This window comes from Schistocerca gregaria, chromosome 1 (genome assembly GCF_023897955.1).
Source record: "Schistocerca gregaria isolate iqSchGreg1 chromosome 1, iqSchGreg1.2, whole genome shotgun sequence".
In the NCBI taxonomy this organism is placed as follows: domain Eukaryota; kingdom Metazoa; phylum Arthropoda; class Insecta; order Orthoptera; family Acrididae; genus Schistocerca; species Schistocerca gregaria.
The window spans coordinates 1,075,744,398-1,075,765,926 of NC_064920.1; the positions used below are offsets into that span (position 1 = coordinate 1,075,744,398).

The following is a 21,529-nucleotide window of genomic DNA, read 5'->3' on the forward strand; positions in this document are numbered from 1 at the left end:
TCCCACAAGGATCAAAATTGGGTCTATTACTTTTCTCATCATATGTTAGTGATGCATTAACTATCCTTTCGCACAGCAAATATCACTTACACACTGACGGTTTTCAGTTATACACACCCATGTGCGTCCAACAAACCTGTGCACATTCATCCACCATGTAAATGCTAACTTACCTGCCTTATCAGAGTTGGTGCAGAAGATAGGTTTGGACCTTAACCCATCTAAAATGCAAGTAATCATATACGGTCAGAAAAACTTATAACCTCTCAGTTGAGAGACCTTAATCCTAAGTGGTACAGAAATAACTTTTCCTTCTTATGCAAAAAAAACTTGCGGATAATTCTGTATCATCACTTAGAATGAATTGAACAAACATCTGCAGTCTTTAAGAAGGTGACATAGCCACTCCATTCACTAGAGAAATATAAAAAGTATTTTTCCCTAAGCTTAAAAAGAAACATGTAGAAATAGTAATACTCCCTTTACTTGATTATGCTGATTCAAGGACTTTCGCATAAGAGCTTAAGTCGATTGAGCTTGTGCATGGACGATTGTGTGCAATACACTTATGGATGCACTATTTTGAGAATATCACTCCCGCCTATACAGGGTGAGTCACCTAGCATTGCCGCTGGATATACACTCCTGTTAATGGAAAAAAGAACACATTGACACCGGTGTGTCAGACCCACCATACTTGCTCCGGACACTGAGAGAGGGCTGTACAAGCAATGATCACACGCATGGCACAGCGGACGCACCAGGAACCGCGGTGTTGGCCGTCGAATGGCGCTAGCTGCGCAGCATTTGTGCACCGCCGCCGTCAGTGTCAGCCAGTTTGCCGTGGCATACGGAGCTCCATCGCAGTCTTTAACACTGGTAGCATGCCGCGACAACGTGGACGTGAACCGTATGTGCAGTTGACGGACTTTGAGCGAGGGTGTATAGTGGGCATGCGGGAGGCCGGGTGGACGTACCGCCGAATTGCTCAACACGTGGGGCGTGAGGTCTCCACAGTACACCGATGTTGTCGCCAGTGGTCGGCGGAAGGTGCACGTGCCCGTCGACCTGGGACCGGACCGCAGCGACGCACGGATGCACGCCAAGACCGTAGGATCCTACGCAGTGCCGTAGGGGACCGCACCGCCACTTCCCAGCAAATTAGGGACACTGTTGCTCCTGGGGTATCAGCGAGGACCATTGGCAACCGTCTCCATGAAGCTGGGCTACGGTCCCGCACACCGTTAGGCCGTCTTCCGCTCACGCCCCAACATCGTACAGCCCGCCTCCAGTGGTGTTGCGACAGGCGTGAATGGAGGGACGAATGGAGATGTGTCGTCTTCACCGATGAGAGTCGCTTCTGCCTTGGTGCCAATGATGGTCGTATGCGTGTTTGGCGCCGTGCAGGTGAGCGCCACAATCAGGACTGCATACGACCGAGGCACACAGGGCCAACACCCGGCGGGGGAGCGATCTCCTACACTGGCCGTACACCTCTGGTGATCGTCGAAGGGACACTGAATAGTGCACGGTACATCCAAACCGTCATCGAACCCATCGTTCTACCATTCCTAATCCGGCAAGGGAACTTGCTGTTCCAACAGGACAGTGCACGTCCGCATGTATCCCGTGCCACCCAACGTGCTCTAGAAGGTGTAAGTCAACTACCCTGGCCAGCAAGATCTCCGGATCTGTCCCCCATTGAGCATGTTTGGGACTGGATGAAGTGTCGTCTCACGCGGTCTGCACGTCCAGCACGAACGCTGGTCCAACTGAGGCGCCAGGTGGAAATGGCATGGCAAGCCGTTCCACAGGACTACATCCAGCATCTCTACGATCGTCTCCACACTGCTGCGAAAGGTGGATATACACTGTACTAGTGCCGACATACTCTGCTGCCTGTGTCTAAGTGCCTGTGGTTGTGTCAGTGTGATCATGTGATGTATCTGACCCCAGGAATGTGTCAATAAAGTTTCCTCTTCCTGGGACAATGAATTCACGGTGTTCTTATTTCAATTTCCAGGAGTGTATTTCGTAAACTACATCAAATACTGACGAATCGATTCCACAGACCGAACGCGAGGAGAGGGGCTAGTGTAATTGGTTAATACAAACCATTAAAAAAAATGCAGGGAAGTATGTTTTTTAACACAAACCTACGTTTTTTTTAAATGGAACCCCGTTAGTTTTGTTAGCACGTCTGAACATATAAACAAATACGTAATCAGTGCCGTTTGTTGCATTGTAAAACGTTAATTACATCCGGAGATATTGTAACTTAAAGTTGACGCTTCAGTACCACTCCTCTGCTGTTCGATCGTGTATCGGAGAGCACCGAATTACGTAGGGATCCAAAGGGAACGGTGAATGGACCTTAGGTACAGAAGTGACTGGAACAGCACATTACGTACACATGCTAACACCTTTTTATTGGTATTTTTCAGTGACACACATGTACATTACCATGAGGGGTGAGGTACACATACAGACGTGGTTTCCGTTTTCAATTACGGAGTGGAATAGAGTGTGTCCCGACATGTCAGGCCAATAGATCTTCAATGTGGTGGCCATCATCTGCTGCACACAATTGCAATCTCTGGCGTAATGTATGTCGTACACGCCGCAGTACATCTGGTGTAACGTCGCCGCAGGCTGCCACAGTACGCTGTTTCATATCCTCTGGGGTTGTAGGCACATCACGGTACCCATTCTCCTTTAACGTACCGCACAGAAAGAAGTCCAGAGGTGGCCAATTTATGCGTCCTCCACGTCCTATGAAACGCCCGTCGAACATCCTGTCAAGGGTCAGCCTAGTGTTAATTGCGGAATGTGCAGGTGCACCATCATGCTGATACCACATACGTCGACGCGTTTTCAGTGGGACATTTTCGAGGAACGTTGGCAGATCATTCTGTAGAAACGCGATGTATGTTGCAGCTCTTTGGGTCCCTGCAATGAAGTGAGGACCAATGAGGTGGTCGCCAATGATTCCGCACCATACATTTACAGTCCACGGTCGCTGTCGCTCTATCCGTCTGAGCCAGCGAGGATTGTCCACGGACCAGTAATGCATGTTCCGTAGATTCACTGCCCCGTGGTTTGTGAAACCCGCTTCATCGGTAAACAGGTAGAACTACAACGCATTCTCTGTTAACGCCCATTGACAGAATTGCACTAGATGATCAAGTCATCACCATGTAATTGCTGAAGTAGCGACACATGAAACGGGTGAAAGCGGTGACGATGCAGTATGCGCATGACACTACTTTGACTCAGTCCACCGGCTCTCGCAAAGTCCCGTGTACTCATGTGTGGGTTCATGGCAACAGCAGCTAACACACCAACTGCACCCGCTTCTCCTGTGACGGGCCTGTTACGGACCCGTTTGCGTGCTACGACCATACCTGTTGCATACAGTTGGCGGTAGATGTTTCGCAATGTGCGGCACGTTGGATGCTGTGTGTCCGGGTACCGTTCCGCATACACCCTGCAGGCTTCAGCTGCATTTCGTCAACGCTCGCCATAGATGAGTATCATCTCCGCCTTTCCAGAGTTCGAGTACACCATGGTCACAGTTCCTACAACACCACACTATCACAGACATCTGGTAACACGGTGTACTGCAGTTTGTCTGCGTGCGGAGACGAATGCAGAATAACAATAGCAGCAAGCGCTACATGCGGACACTGCGACAGCTAGACCAAACCACAACAGTGCACTACAGCCACACTCGTAAACACGGTCGTCATCGTAAACATGTCCCTGCAGATTCTGCTCGCCGACCGTGGCCCGTGTTTGTTACAACACGCAGCTGAACGTCGGAGGTTTCAAGCGTCAACTTTAGGTTACAATAACTCCGGATGTAATTAACATTTTAGAATGCAACAAACGGAACTGATTACGTATTTGTTTATATGTTCAGATGTGCTAACAAAACTAACGTGGTTCCATTTAAAAAAACGTAGGTTTGTGTTAAAAAACATACTTCCGTGCATTTTTGTATGGTTTGTATTAACCAATTGCACTAGCCCCTCTCCTCGCGTTCGGTCTATGGAATCGGTTCGTCAGTATTTGATGTGGTTTACGAAATATATCCAGCGGTAACGTTAGGTGACTCACCCTATATACAATTACGTGCCGATAAGCACAGAGGCAACCATGCCCTGTGTTCGCTGTATCGTTTTCTTAATCATTGCACTCCCTCTTATGCATATCAGTGGCGGATACAAATGGGAGGCGCGCTGGGCGTCGGCCTCCCCTGCCCCCCCCCCTTCCCCCCCTCCCCCCTCCCCCCCTCCCCCTCTCCTTTTGCAGGGCCGCCGCATTGCCACCCGCACCAATCGCGCCAGTCAGCGCGCACGCTATTCGTTCGTTTCTTTCGTCAGTCGATGCGCCTGAATCGAATTATCGACTAGTTGTACTTTCCCTAGCACGCGCGTAGCGTCATCGTATTTTATGCTTTTCTGTATGGCACATAGATAGCTAACACATGGAGGAGCATCGACTTAATGGCTTAGCTCTGTTGAACACTCCCCCTGACATTGGTTGTCCTATTGACGATGCAATTAACCAATTTGCCAGAAATAATAGGCGCATAGAATTCATCATTTAAGGAATAGAACTACGAGGGTCACTCCAAAAGAAATGCACACTATTTTTGTAAAAATACAGTTTTCATTCTGCACGTGTGAAAGTTTTACAGTGTGTAGATACATCCTTCCCGCTTGTTTTCAAACTTAGTTCAACCTGTTCCCGTGAGTGGGGCCGTCACAGCATGTCCTCAAGATGGCTGTTACACTTGACGTTCGTCAGAAGTAACGTGCTGTCATAGAATTCCTGTGATGTGAAAACGAAACAGTGGGAAACATCCACAAGAGGTTGAAAAAGGAGCCGGCCGCGGTGGCCGTGCGGTTCTAGGCTCTTCAGCCCGGAACCGCGTCACTACTACGGTCGCAGGTTCGAATCCTGCCTCGGGCATGGATGTGTGTGATGTCCTTAGGTTAGTTAGGTTTAAGTAGTTCTAAGTTCTAGGGGACTGATGACCTCAGATGTTGAGTCCCATACTGCTCAGAGCCATTTGAACCATTTTTTTGAAAATGGTGTATGGAGATGCTGCTGTCGATCCCAGTACAGTTAGTCAGTGATGAAAGCAGGCATAGCAATATTGAGGATTGTTCTCGCAGCGGCAGGCCTCGTACTGCATCCACTCCATACAGTGCAGAGAGTTAACGAATTGGTGACTGCTGACAGATGCAGCACAGTGAACGAATTGTCACGCTACGTTGGGATAGGGGAAGGAAGTGTTTGCAGAATACTGAAAGTGGAGATAAAAAAGGTTTGTGCCAGGTGGGTTCCCAGGATGTTTGCAGTGGCTCACAAAGAAACAAGAAAAACGATATGTAGCGAACTTTTGGAACAGTACGAGAATGGTGGAGATGAATTTCTTGGAAGAATTGTTACAGGTGACGACGCACTGCTTTATCATTTTTCACCAGAGACGAAGTGACAATCAATGGAGTGGCATCATGCAAATTCATCCAAGATAAAAAATTCAAAACCACAGCTTCTGCTGGAAAAATTATGGCTACGGTGTTTTTCGATTCCGAAGGACTCTTGCTTGTGGACATCATGGCAAGTGGACCCACCATAAATTCTGATGCGTATGTGACGACAATGAAGAAACTTCAAGCTCGACTGAGTCGTGTTCGACCACATCGGCAAAATCAGGATTTTTTGCTGTTGCACGGCAATGCACGGCCACATGTCAGTTAAAAAAAAAAAAAAGAAAAAGAAAAAAATGGGAGCGATCACAAAACTCGGATGGACAACACTGAAACACCCGCCTTCCAGTCCTGACCTGGCTCCATGTGACTATCACCTCTTTGGGAATTAGAAAGACTCTCTTCGTGGAACAAGGTTTGAAGATGATGACTCCCTTCTGCACGCCGCCAAACAGTGGCTCCAACAAGTTGGTCCAGAACTTCACCATGCGGGTATACAGGTGCTGGTTCCAAGATGGCGTAAGGCAGTTGAGACGGATGGAAATTATGTGCAGAAATGAAAATATTGTTCCTGAAGGATGTTTATATCAAAGGATGGCATTGTGTTGTATATGTGTATAATCGGTTGCTTTAACTTTGAAAGTGAATTGATTTTTTTTTTATTACAGTAAAAGTAAAGGTAGCTTAAGACGTCTTTAGCGCCCCCTACTTGAAGTTTTTCTGTATCTGCCACTGATTCATTTCAACTCTTGCGCTGCCTTCCGAACAGAAAAGCAGAAGCTTTCAACAAAGCGAAGTCCTCTTTGAATTACTACATATTCTGTTATTGAATGATGACTAACTGACAACCTCAGCTGCTGACAGGTGTTGTTGATATACCTCGATGTGGACAGCTGAAAACATGTGCCCCGACCCAGACTCGAACCCGGGATCTCCTGCTTACAAGGCAGACGCTCTATCCACCTGAGCCACCGAGGACACAGATGAATAGCGCGACTGCAGGGGAAGCGTGCAAGGGATAAGTCCCTGCAGTCGCGCTATTCATCGGTGTCCTCGGTGATTCAAATGGTAGAGCGTCTGCCATGTAAGCAGGAGATCCCGGGTTCGAGTCCGCCGGCACGGTAACTCAGCGTGTTCGGTCAGAGGGTTAGCCGCCCTCTGTAATAAAAAAGCTGAGTTAATGGATCAACTACGAACTGAAACGGGTGTCTTGCGACGTCCGCCCCGAGCAGATACAACGAACTGACACGAACAAAATGAGAAAAAAATAAAGAGAGAAAAAAAAAGAGAGTCCCGTTCGGGGCACACATTTTCAGCTGTCCACATCGAGGTATATCAACAACACCTGTCGGCAGTTGAGGTTGTCAGTTAGTCACCATTTATTCCATGGAAAAGCTGCACGGTCATCAACAGTAACTGTTCTTTCGAGAATAAGTTAGTGTGTTCGTATATTTTGTTATTATCTTAACAGCCACTGTTATTGCCATGCCAGTCTTCTCTTCCATTATCCCTTCCATTTTTAACGAATGCGCTGAATTAATGGTATTATCGTTATTCCTAATCCCTTCTGTTATTACGAATGTCAGTTATTATCACAGAGAATATTCTGTGATATCTTTTTGGTCTGTGTTGCTCCCGGGCCGATTTATGGTGAGCGAAGTATTACGTGCCGTGTCGCCTGCGCTGCAGCCTGTGGCAGCAGGAGCAGCGGGGACATGCGGACATCGTCGTCCGCTGCCCGGGTGCCGTGTAAACGGCGCTGGCACACGGTTGTCGGTAGTTACCTCGCATGAGAGATTTTATACGTGCCCAGTGCCGGCTAAAATCGGTCCCCACTGCTACAGTAGGCTGACGTTGACGGCCAACCAAGCTAGCTACCGGAACAGCGGCTATGGGGCATTACTGGCTTCCATATCTGGAACATTTGGTGTTTATTGTTGTATTCTCCAAAGATTTTCATCTACATCTATCTATGTGATTACTCTGCCATTCACAATAAAGTGCCTGGCAGAGGGTTCAATGAACCACCTTCAACCTGTCTATCTACCGTTCCACTCTCGAACGGCACTCGGGAAAACAGAGCACTAAAATTTTTCTGTGCGAGCCCTGATTTCTCTTATTTTATCGTGATGATCATTTCGCCCTTTGTAGGTGGGGTGGCAACAGAATGTTTTCGCAATCGGAGGAGAAAACCGGTGATTGGAATTTCATGAGAAGATCCCGTCGCAACGAAAAATGCCTTTGTTTTAATGATTGCCACTCCAATTTACGTATCATGTCTGTGACACTATCTCCCCTATTTCGCGATAGGCCTAATACAAAACGAGCTGCCTTTCTTTGTACTTTTTCGATGTCATCCGCCAGTCCCATTTGATGCGGATTCCACACCGCACAGCAATACTCCTGAATAGGGCGGACAAGCGTGATGTAAGCAGTCTCTTTAGTAGACTTGTTGCACCTTCTAAGTGTTCTGCCAATAAATCGCAGTTTTTGGTTTGCTCTACCCACAATATTATTTATGCGATCGTTCCAATGTAGGTTGTTTGTCATTGTAATCCCTAAGTATTTAGTTGACTTTACAGCCTTCAGATTTGTGTGACTTACCGCGTAATCGAAATTTAACGGATTTCTTTTAGTACTCATGTGAGAAACTTCGCACTTTTCTTTATTCAGGGTCGAAAATGGTGCAAATGGTTCTGAGCACTATGGGACTTAACGTCTGAGGTCAACAGTCCCATGGACTTAGAACTACTTAAACCTAACTAACCTAAGGACATCACACACATCCATGACCGAGGCAGGATTCGAACTTGCGACAGTAGCAGCAGCGCGGTTCCGGACTGAAGCGCCTAGAACCGCTCGGCCACAACGGCCGGCTATTCAGGGTCAACTGCCACTTTTAGCACCATACAGATATCTTATCTAAATCATTTCACAGTTCGTTTTGATCATCTGATGACTTTACAAGATGGTAAATGACAGCATCATCTGAAAACAATCCAAGACGGCTACTCAGATTGTCTCCTATGCCGTTAATATAGATCAGGAACAATAGAGGGCCTATAACACTTTCTTGGGGAACGCCGGATATTACTTCTGTGTTCTTTGCTGTGAAATTACTGTTGTTTTTTCATAATGGTCTACGTTGAAACATTTAACAAACCAATATGACTTGACACGAAATCACCATACCAGATCCAGTTGAACTCGAACCAATTAGTTGCTTGACGCAAAAGCCAGATCGGTATACATTCGTTTTTCAGTCGGACAATTCCGTCCTCAGACGGTTCTGACGACGCTGAAGTAGTGAAACTGCAACTGGGAGTGCTAAAAATCATTTCCAAAAGAAAAAAAGGACGCAACAAAGCCAATGAATATGTGTCTTCTCATCCTAGATCATCCCATGCATACCATTCAGCACAGGGTAACCAGCATCATAACTTACAGTTCCGTTACCATTCCAGACTGTATCATAATACTCCTTAGTCTCATCAATTAATTCAGTTTGTAAATTAAATATTTAACGTTTATTCTTAAATGTTATTTTTCTTTTGAAATTTTCGTCAGTTACAATATTGTACATTAATACATACGTCTTTGGTTCTTAAATATCTTTCAAATGATAATACACTGAGGTGACAAAAGTCACGGGATAGCGATATGAACATAATATATAAATGGCGGAAGTGACGCGTACACAATGTATAAAGGGGCAGCGCATTGGTGGAGCTGTCATTTGGACCCTATTAATTCATGTGGAAAGATTTCCGATGTGATTATGCACGACGTGAATTGACAGACTTCGAACGCGGGATGGTAGTTGGAGCTGGACGCATGGGACATTCTGTTTCATGAATCGTTAGGGAATTCAATATTCCGAGATCCACCGTGTCAAGAACCTGCCGAGAATATCAAATTCCATGCATTACCTCTCACCACGGACAACACAATAGCTGACAGCCTCCACTTAACGATCATGAGCAGCAGAATTTGCGTAAAATTTTCTGTGCAACAGAGAAGCAACACTGTGTGAAATAACCACAGAAATCAATGTGGGCCGTATGACGAATGTATCCGTTAGGGCAGTGTGGCGAAATTTGGGGTTAATAGGCTGGCAGGGGTAAAACACAGGGAGTGAAAGGCTATTTACAATTTGTACAGAAATCAGATGTCAGTTATAAGAGTCGAGGGGCATGAAAGGGGAACAGTGGTTGGGAAGGGAGTGAGACAGGGTTGTAGCCTCTCCCCGATGTTATTCAATCTGTATATTGAGCAAGCAGTAAAGGAAACAAAAGAAAAATTCAGAGTAGGTTAAAGTCCACGGAGAAGAAATAAAAACGCTGAGGTTCGCCGATGACATTGTGATTCTGTCAGAGACAGCAAAGGACTTGGAAGAGCAGTTGAACGGAATGGACAGTGTCTTGAATGTAGGATAGAAGATGAATATCAACAAAAGCAAAACGAGGATAATGGAATGTAGTCGAATTAAGTCGGGTGATGCTGAGGGAATTAGATTAGGAAATGAGACACTTAAAGTAGTAAGGGAGTTTTGCTATTTGGGGAGCAAAATAACTGATGATGCTCGAAGTAGAGAGGACACAAAATGTAGACTGGCAATGGCAAGGAAAGCGTTTCTGAAGAAGAGAAATTTGTTAACATCGAGTATAGATTTAAGAGTCAGGAAGTAGTTTCTGAAAGTATTTGTATGGAGCGTAGCCATGTATGGAAGTGAAACATGGACGGTAAATAGTTTAGACAAGAAGAGAATAGAAGCTTTCGAAATGTGGTGCTACAGAAGAATGCTGAAGATTAGATGGGTAGATCACATAACTAATGAGGAGATATTGAATAAAATTGGGGAGAAGAGGAGTTTGTGGCACAACTTGACAAGAAGAAGGGACCAGTTGGTAGGACATGTTCTAAGGCATCAAGGGATCACATATTTAGCATTGGAGGGCAGCGTGGAGGGTAAAAATCGTAGAGGGACACACACCGTTGGGTAGCTTGCGGAGTATAAATGTATATGTAGAGATGAATACACTAAGCAGATTCAGAAGGATGTTGGTTGCAGTAGGTACTGGGAGATGAAGAAGCTTGCACAGCATAGAGTAGCATGGAGAGCTGCATCTAACCAGTATCAGGACTGAAAACAACAACAACAACAGTCTATGGTAGCAGTTGAACGAAGCGAGTGCCTTTGCTAACAGCACGACATCGCCTGCAGCGCCTCTCCTGGGCTCGTGACAATTTAAGTTTGACCCTAGCGGCTTAGGCGACTGGAAAACCGTGGCCTGGTCACTTCTGTGTCAAACTTTCGGAATACCTACTTGAACAAGTGCGATTATCCTGAGTGCTGCTGTCGGTACAGCCTGCCAGCTATTCTCTGCACCAGCAATCGCGTCGTTTACACGGCAGCTGTTTTAATGTTAAAAGTGGCTACCCAGCGGCCGCCAAGTGTGATACGACCTACAGGAACAGGTGCTCGCTACGTCTTGCATTCGCCTGCTCACCTGGTCGATGGAAGTCTTGCTGCGCTACCTACGTAAGTTCTGCGCAGAAAGCATGTAAGTTGCCGGAGAAGGATACGGGTGACTGGGGGGAGTTAATTTATAAGTTGTGACCTTCCGCTCATATAAAGTGGCTCTCGGGACTTCTGTTGGCGTTCACAGCTCGAATAGTGTCCAGTAATGATCTACTGAGAGATCCTTAATGTGAAACAAGTAAAATGACGCTTTTCCCAGCAAACTACTATTTTTAGAAATATACGTTTCATCCACCTCTCCTTGAAATAAGATACTTTATTTGTAATAAATGAAGTCCAGATCTCATCCTAAGTGACCAGACACAGCTCAACACTTCCCCTCTCCTAAACTTTATATAATCATCTTTGTTGTTCATTACTTCCCACAGTCTCTCTTCTAACATATTCCCATTTTCCTGTATTCATTAAGTTGTTTTGTTTTGTTGAAGTTGTCTTTGTACTCCACATATACTATAGTTTCAATAGTTAAGTCTTTCTTTTATCTCGTACTTGTATTACTGTCCATGTTAGACACCCCTTGTAGTTGGCTCATCAAATACCGTTCATATTTTACTTTGATCATTTATTTAATGAAAACTGTTGCACAACCACTGCTTTGATTATAATGTTAATGTTAAAATGCAGTACCACCACACTCTCAAACTGTAGGTTCCCTCAAACACCTCCGTTTTCCTATTTCCTTCATTTATTTCTGTTTATCTTATTGATACTGCTTAAGTTCCTTATGTATTCTGTAGTTACATTGATAACTGTCTCTTTAATTGGTTTTGTATCAATCTCCATGTTTCATACCTCCTGATGCAGCCTTGTCTAGTACTAACTTTATTTTATTTTATTAGTTTTGTTTATTAATAGAAACTTTTATGTAGGCATGCTATTCCTATTTTGTGCTAAAGGTTTTCCTGTCTACTCTATTGTTATTTATGTACTGTTCAGTTTTTACTTAGTTTTTACTTTTTCATTGCTAAGATGTTACGTACTATATGTTAGTCTAGATGGGTTACTTCTCTTCTAACGTTGTTTGCTAACATTTAACTTCTTTGGTGATAATACCCAGAAAATGTCTAAAGATGGCCTAGTAAGCCGAAAACCGGTTAACAATAAAAGTAATATTGTAGAACAAAAGCAAAATGGTGCTTTTCATTTATTATAAAGTTGTTCTACCAAGAACCGACGGAAGATTCTGTTAATACTTTATTTGTCTCTAATAAAGCTGGCAGTCCTTGTCACGGTTCATTTATAACCGGAAAAGCATGTGGCTAAAACCACTCAAACCCTTGGAGTGACTGAAAAACATTCACAAAACTAACGTGACGGAAGAGACTAGTTTCACTTCCATTCCACTCAAGAAATAACTATATAATGGCCAGTCTGTTGTTAAAACCAGTAGGTTGTCCCATCACAATAAAAATTTGGTAGTATGAAATCATCCAGACACAGACAGAATACCGTCAGTAGACCAAAAGTTAGGACGTAAATCATTCCTCGTGATTAACGCTGCATTTAGGAGCAGCGTTGCAGCGCAGGGAGTGTACCGTGCTTGTAGCATTCTGCTCATACCTCCACACAAGACTGTGAGACCCCTCAGCTCTCAGGAAAAGGAAAAAAAGTATTGCTTCAATGGATTGCAAGTAATAGCCAACCAGTTGCAAAATACAGGTTCATTAATCCTTGAACTTGGTTTCGACATTTTTAGAACTGTCTTCTTCAGACTATACTTTATGTAGAATCATCTATATACAATGGGAGTCATTGACTCTGTCTAGAACACGTGCGTGCCATCCACAAAATCACCATTTAAAATACATCATTTAAAAATACGAACTCTCTACTCCAGAGAGCTACTACTTTTATATCATGAATTTTAAATTGTGGTTATGTGGATGACACGCACACTAGACAGAATCAACGACTCCAACTGAATATATACAATATGTGATTCTGTGTACTGTATCTTCTGAAAAAATACAGTTCTAAACTGTTGAAACCATAAACCTATATTTTGAACTGGTTAGCTGTTATTTCCAATCCACTAAAACTCTTGCTTGCACAGCTGCTGAAGCTGTTCAAACTCATAGAAAAAATATTTTTAATCGGGCGTTTTTCTTCCAAGAAAATGACTTATAAATCGGTGTTAAGTAGGTTTTAAACAGGGTAGGAACTGGAACGTTTTCTACGACTACTTACAAGTCGCCATTCGTCTTCCAAAATATTAAAAACACTCATACCCCAATGTCTAGGCCCCCATACAAACTATCGTTGGGGCGCCCTTGGTAACATTGTACTCATTTTTCCGTGGACATAGTACGTCTGTATTACAAATCAATATTATTACTCTGTGCTGCTTAGAGAGCAGGGTGTTTAGGCTACACATATAATGTTAGCATCATCTTTTTAAACTTATTTAATTCCTTCCAGTGTAAGACTATGGCTTCATTAAACATGTAAAACGTGATACAAAATAATTGAGAAGAATATCCCTTTCGGTCAACTCCATCAACATAAGTAAATACTCGCCAAATATAAAATTAACTCCAGATGCTGTTATGAGCTTGGACGCTACCTCGAGACGTCAAACCAATGTATTACGCAAGAGAGTTACCGGTACTTCTGTAGATCCAAGTTTTGTTGTTGTCCACATTAAACAAAAAATTTATACGTTACAAACTAGAATCAATGTTGTCGTAATTCGATCTATTGCGTCACCAACGCGAAATAGTTCATAGCCGTTTCAAAACTGTCAGAAATCTATGGGCAGTGACCGCTCCATACCACATTAACGTTAAAAGTTGAGCAAAATTCCTTGTTGTGACAAGCATGATACATGAATCTCTTGTTGTGTACTTTTTTTAAATAAAATACTGACAGTAAAATCGCTTATAGCGGCAAAAGTGCCAAATTAACCTTCTTTGTACATGACTGGCCCCGTTATCTATTGCTCCTCTTAAAACCACTCACTCGCAATTGACAAGAATTAAGCTGCTTAAGAAGAACACAGCATTTAATTTAGCTTATTACGATTCCGCTGCAGCCTCTATGCACACATTCGCTTACATTCACTGAAAACACACATCCTTCCGCATGCGTATTGCACGTATTAAATGCACGAAACGCTTTGGAGTTACAGTTGCTCCGTGTACTCACCAGATATCGCTGCTGTCCATGCGTAGTCTGCTGTTTCAGCGAGCAAGGCACGATGGGAAAGAGCATGCGCAGTGTACGTCAGCCTCTATGTGACCTCGGTCACAGTCAGCTGTGTTCCGTCGCCGCGTAGGTGGCATTTGCTCGATGTTGAGTAGTCGGAGTTCTCGGAAGTGTTGCACTGTACGTTGAAATATGATTGATACAGGATGTAATCTCAAATATCGCGCATTTGCGTTGTATGTGGAAGCATAGTACGCTGCGCTAATCTGTTCTACCGTTCCATGAAATAACTCGTGTTTAGCAGCTTCGCTTATTCTATCGTACAAATTATTTCCGCATCCGCAACTTCTCGCAGTTAGATATCTTTTTACCACTTAAGACAAATTGATTTGATCCCCCGTTTTAACTACAAGATTTCTCTTAATTTTGTGGTCAAAGTTCCAATGCTTAACATGCCATATTTGACATGTGACAAAATTGATCTAGTGAGGGTTTTTCCTCTTATATGTAAAATGAGTGAGAAACACACGTACGGGATAGCCGTAATACAGTGTTTCAGAATATTGAGCGAACAATAGTATTGTTTGCAGAATCGCATTGGTGAATATACACGGATAACAGCACTACGGTACGTGATGCAGAGGTCTGTCCAAAAAAATTCGGAAGTTCGCCCACAAATTTTTTCCGCGCATTTCCTTTACTTATTGTGCATGATCTACTCCGAAATACTCTCCTCCACATCGCTCCCAACGCTGTTTCCACTTCCGGAAGCAGTTTTGGTACGTCTCTTGCTGGATAGCACGAAGCGCCGTTTGCGAATTTCCTTTTATATGTGTATCGTTGCAAATCTGCGACCTTTCAACGGGGTTTTCAACTTTGGAAATAAAGAAAAGTCCGCAGGGGCCAGGTCTGGAGAGTACGGAGGATTAGGCAGCACAGTGATTTCGCTTTTTATGCAATAGTCACGCAGCATCTGCGACGAATGAGCAAGTGCATTATCGTGACGCAAGGGCCGTGAATTGTCTCGCCACATTTCAGCCCATTTCCTTTTCACACAACTTCATGGCGTGATCCAAATGAAATGATTCACTCCTCTGCAATATCTCGGACAGTCTTCGATTGGCATGCACAATTTCGTTGATATTCCTGACATCAGCGTCGTCGGTAAATGTCGAAAGGCGTTCTGAACGAGAGTCGTCTTTTACTTCCATCCGCCCATTTCTAAACCATGTGAACCGTTCGTAGCACCGAGTAATACTTAAGCACTCGTCACCGTAGGCTTCCTGCATCATTTGGTGTGTCTCTGTATACGTTTTCTTCAGTTTCACTCAAAATTTAGTGGAGAAGCGTTACTCCTCGAACTCTGCCCTGTCGAAATTCGCGGACTGTGCGACACAACGCTCTACTCAGTACAGCACAGAACAATGACTAACAGATATACAACAATGAAACTTCTGGCAGTTACGCATTAAACACAGGCATGTGCAGGGTTGCCAACCAGAATTTGCTCGAGCACATCATTGGCGCGAAATTACGAATGTTCCGGAATTTTTTGAACAGACCTCGTACGCAGAAGGAGGTACTTAACTAACAAATGGGATCAAAACTTCACAGGCGTACTGATAACAACGTCAAATCCGTTCGTAAGCACGTGAATATGATATAATTGTGTTCATAAAACTCTGCTGAAAAAAAGCTATTGCAGTGAATCAATAAAGACTTGGTGAATGAAGATGTTTTCTGTTCTGAATACCAAGCACCATGTATGATACGGCATTCAGCCGGCGACTAAACACAAGCTGATATATGTTATATTTGAATATTTACGAAGACTGGGAAGAAACTATCGACGCTACTACAGTGCAGCACAGACTGAAAACAGCTAGAGGAGTAATTTGTTTCTATTCAGTAACAATAAGTATGTCTGATGTATACCAGACAGGGCCGGCCGCGGTGACCGTGCGGTTCTGGCGTTGCAGTCCGGAACCGCAGGGCTGCTACGGTCTCAGGTTCGAATCCTGCCTCGGGCATGGGTGTGTGTCATGTCCTTAGGTTAGTTAGGTTTAAGTAGTTCTAAGTCCTAGGGGACTTACGACCTAAGATGTTGAGTCCCATAGTGCTCAGAGCCATTTGAACCATATACCAGACAGATTTTATACTTTGCTGCCGACTCAGCACAACCTGGAGCACCTCCAAAGATGTCCAACGTAGCTTTGGACGAAACGTCAGGGTAGAAGAGTTCATTGGACCACGGCCATCCAACCCGGAAGAATTCTCGGCAGCTGAAACATCTGGTCGTGGTTCAAATGGCTCTGAGCACTATGGGACTTAACTTCTGACGTCATCAGTCCCCTAGAACTTAGAACTACCGAAACCTAACTAACCTAAAGACATCACACACATCTATGCCCGAGGCAGGATTCGAACCTGCGACTGTAGCGGTCGCGCGTTTCCAGACTGTAGCGCCTAGAACCGCTCGGCCACCCCGCCCGGCCATCTGGTCGTGAAAGGCTTCATTGTATCATTAAACAGCCATCCTCCTAACCAACAAGTTTGAGGCGCTATATTCCACAGAAATTTAACTATTGAGACACGCTTCATTTGTTGACAGATCTGCTGTGTGCCCTTGAAGAGGAGTGTAATGACACATTCCGACGCAGAGACATACAATACCTTAAAGGCTGTGCCAAAGATTAAATTGAGAGGGATGTAGAATATAATCTCTGTAATGTTCATATTGGATTCTCTTTTGTTTCATACTCCAAGAAGGAGTTAAGAGACACTTTCGATTGTTACCTTGTAGAGGATGGACGTAATTTTTGGTGTGTGCGAAAAGGCAGCCATCTTGTTAGTATTTATGGTTTGTGCGACGAGCAGTTAACCCTTAGAGTCCCAGGTGCGGTCTCACAGATCGCTAGCGTCTATTGTTACCTTCGACCATAAATATAATAGACTGGCCCTGACGTCATTTTCGTGGCTCCAACATCTCTGGGCTAAAGTCACGTCAATGTTGCCAAAACATGGTTGTTTCGTGTTGCGCTTATGGCTGTACTCAGCGTTTTGTCGGGGGAAATGGCATTACATTTCACGTGTGTTTCTATGATATTGCAGATGCATTTATTGAAATCTGCTGAAGTGACTTTTATATGTTTTTTTCACTTGAAATAGAGTATCACGCAAATTAAAGTGTTGAAAGTGATACCTGTAAAGTCAGACTCAAATTACATTTTGGAAAGTATCTGAGATAATCCGGTTACAGAAGTAAGTATAACTGTTTCTCGTTCCTACTCATAGATTCCCTAAGGATAAAAACCGAAGGCAGCTTTGGATACAGGCCTGAAACGGAAAAAACTTTAAGCCATCTGCACATAAGCACCTTTTCGTATATACAAGTGAGATTAAAATAAGGTAAGAGCACCTATAGTCGAAACATGAAGAGAATTTTTTTCTACCTTCTAATACTAGTAAATAAATGTAGGCTCCAAAATTATTTTCTGAAACTTCAAAGTCTCACCTTTCATCTAAAATATCATTTTTTTTAAAAAACTGATAGTTAAAATTTTTGTAAAAACAGTGGGAACTGAATATTTGAAGTGCACCTAAAATTGATACTCTAAAATGGACCTGCTCCTAAAGTCGACAATTTTGGCACCTACAGCTGACATAATTCCTATTTCTGATTTTCTTTTAGAGCTCAAAACGCGGCGAATCCAATATTTAAAATTTTGACATGAGCCCACTCTTACTGTTTAAAAGAATTTTAACGACATTTTACTTTAATTGATAGTTTACAGTGTAACACTTCTGACACTAAATGTAACTGGGTTTTCTCTTTTGATGCTAGTCAATGGTCAGGATGGGCGTTACTGCAAAGGGCATTTGATTCTAAAGCATTACGTCAGGGTGAAAATACTAAATAAATTAATGTTTCTCTCTTAACAACATGTGGGCAGGGTGGGTTCTTCCTTGGCTCGGGTATGAGGTAGAATGAAACACCATTTTTACAGAAGATAACTTTTATTTAAAGTTTTGTACAACTGTTTCCTTACTGGATGTTCTGGTTCGGAGAGCGGCAGCTGTGTCGTTTGAGAAGCCTTCTGCTGCGGCAGCTACGGCGTCTGATTATTCCTGGCGGTGTGTATCTCGTTTCGCCCAGTTGACTGGAGACGCGCATCGTGCTGGGGCCGTTTAATTATTAAGAACGAAGTCGTGAATCGGATGGTGATACCTTGGATGTGGCGTCCCAGTGTTTCTCTTCTCTATGTTGCCGCGTGTGATAGTGTTATGCGTCGGCCAGCGGAGCGGCGCGGCGGGGGGAAGGCCAGTGTCCCGGACTCGAACAACGGACTCCAGCTTGCCAGTCTTAGGCTGTCAGATCTTCATCACCAGCTCACAGGTGACTGCTGATGTGAGGCCGTCTCCTTCCCGTGCTCACGAGTCACCCGGGTACGTAACAATCAGTCTTCAAATACCTTTTAACTTCTGTCTTCTGGCGCCGAGGCTGCTGCTTGCTATTCCACTACAGTGGCGGACTTGGTGCGTCTGTGTATGATGTAGTCTCTTCTTGCATGACGGTCTTCAGCATCGAAACTGACTCGAAACTACTGCTACCCTTGTCAGGCCCACTGCGTCTCGCGTATTTATTCACTTCAGTTCACTGGAGGTGAACGACTTCACGGTCATTGCCTCTTCTGTCACGTTGAAAAGCTTCTCGAAGAATCTTCTTAACGTCGGTCATTGGCTCTTGGAATGTAGGCGAGGGCCTTTGAACACATGTGACAATTGAGAAACACGTGAGCCGGTCGGGCGATGCCCTGACGGCTGAATCGGCAGCTTCCGCTTATGTGGGGAGGGCGATGGCTTCTCCTGAACGTGCTCTGCTGATTTGCAAGCGCCGGCCGTTGCCACTGCTGCTTTGTCCGCTGTTTCCCAGTGTGTAATTTTTCTAAACTAAACTAAGTTTTTCATTTATTTTCTTATGTCTACTTCACTTCACATTGCTTTCACTAATTTATTTACCTATTGTAAGTACCACTCAACAATAGTAATTTCGTCCGGCTGCCCACCAAAGGAGCGTTCAATGTATTTGTTAGATTTTATAAATGATACTGTGAACAAATCCAGGTCAAATGTAGTTCTGACATAATTTTTCACAAATAAAAAAGTAATTTTTGTTGGAAGCGTTTGGCAGTCAATTGAGAAATGTGGGTAAAATACGATACAAACATAGGATGGCACACCTCTGATTTGAAATCCCGCCACGTTTTGCCAACAGTCACGTGGTTTATGTTGGAGCCACACCAGCCCTATAGCTTCTGCACAGTAAGGCCAGTCTACTAGTATCTACGATCGAAGATTGTTACTCTGTTTCCAATGCATAGGAACGGGATGGGAGAGTACAGCGCGGTCTGGTTGATCTTTGCTGAAGTTGCCGTGGCTTCCTTTGTCAGTAGCCACTTAAATGCGACGTGGACCTGTACTATTACTTCTTCTTTCATGGTAACAGACCCTGAGACCGCACCTGGCACTTTGTGTCACGGACTCAGAAGCCAGCTATTCGTCTACTGTTCGTGTTACGGACCCTGCCTTTAAGAATACTGTTCTAAAATGGTTTGAGGACAGTTTAGGAAGTGATGTTTCAGATAGTGCCAACGAAAATGAAAACGAAGGTAATTAGGAATACGAACAATGCAAAAGTGAATACGAATTTTTTTGGTCACCTGTGAAATCCTTGGATGAAACAATTGATCATAGTGATGAAGACAGAAGTGTAGAGACTGAATCTCTATCGAAAAGTCCTGTCAGAAATATATTTGGTGGAAACAAACATAGCTGGTCGACGAAGCCTGTTGCAACGCTGGACAATGGCATTATTTTTCCGCTTGTTGGACATGAGTGGGAGGAGTGCGTTTGTCGTTCACCACTTCCTACAAAGACGATACTCCAGTGAGCTGCTTTAATTTTTTGAGGAGGCTTGCACACTCTTTGGTGGCACCACAGATAAAAAGCGAGTCTACAACTATCACATAGCCCGTGAACTTCGATCATCCGCACCATATTTTTGGGTGTAGCAGATCAAAGAGCAGAAGTTGCTGGAGAAAGACTGGAAAAACGCAAAACTTGCTGCACCTGTGACCGAAAAAAGAAGAGAAAAAGCCTTGCATTTGCCATTGTTTCAAGAAGCCTATCTAACTTGGACTTTCTGCAAAAATTTCCAGCGAGTTTAAAGAACACCTCTGAGAAGAAAAATCAAAATGTGAAAATTACTGCATTGGAGTCCAGGATGGTTACGTAGAAAAATAACGCTTGTTTCAGTTTTCTATCATCAGAATAAGTACAGCTTTTCACAAATGTGCCTTTACTTTTTGAATTCCCCCGGTACACCTGTATGTAGATGATTTTGTAAATAAGCTTCGCCTATAATGTACTTTTAAAGATGTAACAAGGGATGGCTTTTCCGATAGTGCTTACGCGTGAATAGTGAGTTTCGGCATTAAGATCTTTCTATAAATAACTGTTTAACAATGGGTAAACCCACGGTCCAAGTTAGTAACGTTTCTAATTAAACTAACCCCCTAAGACATCTCTCTCTCCCCCCCCCCCCCTCACTTGTAAAAGCACAAATCGAATACTGCCTCGGACAGAGCGTGACAAAAAATGACTTGGGAAGCTAACGGTTAATAATTTTGGCAACAGACTGGCTGCCTACATCATCTGAAACTTCACCCACCTCCAGCGGAGATCCACAAGCCCATGCCTACCCAAAGCAACGATCCATTATACGAGGGTGAGTCAAATGGAAACCTTAAATTTGTAATAACAAATCGAAATTTCACGCCGTTATCCTGTAAGGTGGTAAGCGTGTTACAAACAGCATGCAGAATGGCCTGTAGGTGGCAGCATAGTTCAGATGCACACATACCGTCGCAGTATCAGTATAAAGATGGCCGTCCCACTTGCGACTTGCACCAGAGACGAACAGCGTTCTGTTATTCGGTTTTTGCGTGGTGAATGTGTGAAACCTATTGAAATTCATCGTCGAATAAAGGTTCAGTACGGTGATGCATGTTTGTCACAGCAGCAAGTCTAAGAATGGAATAGGAAGTTCACAAATGGTGTGACTTCAGTGGAAGATGCTCCTCGTGTACGTCAGGCACAACGAGTTGTGACTCCTCAGAACACTGCAGCAGCACCGAGCGTGGTGGAGCAGTGGTTAGCGCACTAGACTCGCGTTCGGGAGGACGACAATTCAATCCCACGTCCGGCCATCCTGATTTAGGTTTTCCGTGATTTACCTAAATCGCTCCAGGCAAATGCCGGGATGGTTATATTGAAAGGGCAC

At 44.0% G+C, this 21,529-nt stretch overlaps 1 protein-coding gene across 1 annotated transcript in view; it reads right to left on the reverse strand.

Moving 5' to 3' along the window:
* LOC126281675 (serine/threonine-protein phosphatase 6 regulatory ankyrin repeat subunit A-like) overlaps positions 1 to 14,231 on the reverse strand; it is a 362,879-nt gene extending 348,648 nt beyond the window's left edge. The window contains exon 1 of the mRNA XM_049980838.1: positions 14,188 to 14,231. The gene's annotated coding sequence lies outside the window, so the exon portion shown is untranslated. The remainder of the gene's footprint in view (positions 1 to 14,187) is intronic.
* Between the last annotated feature and the right edge of the window lie 7,298 nt (positions 14,232 to 21,529).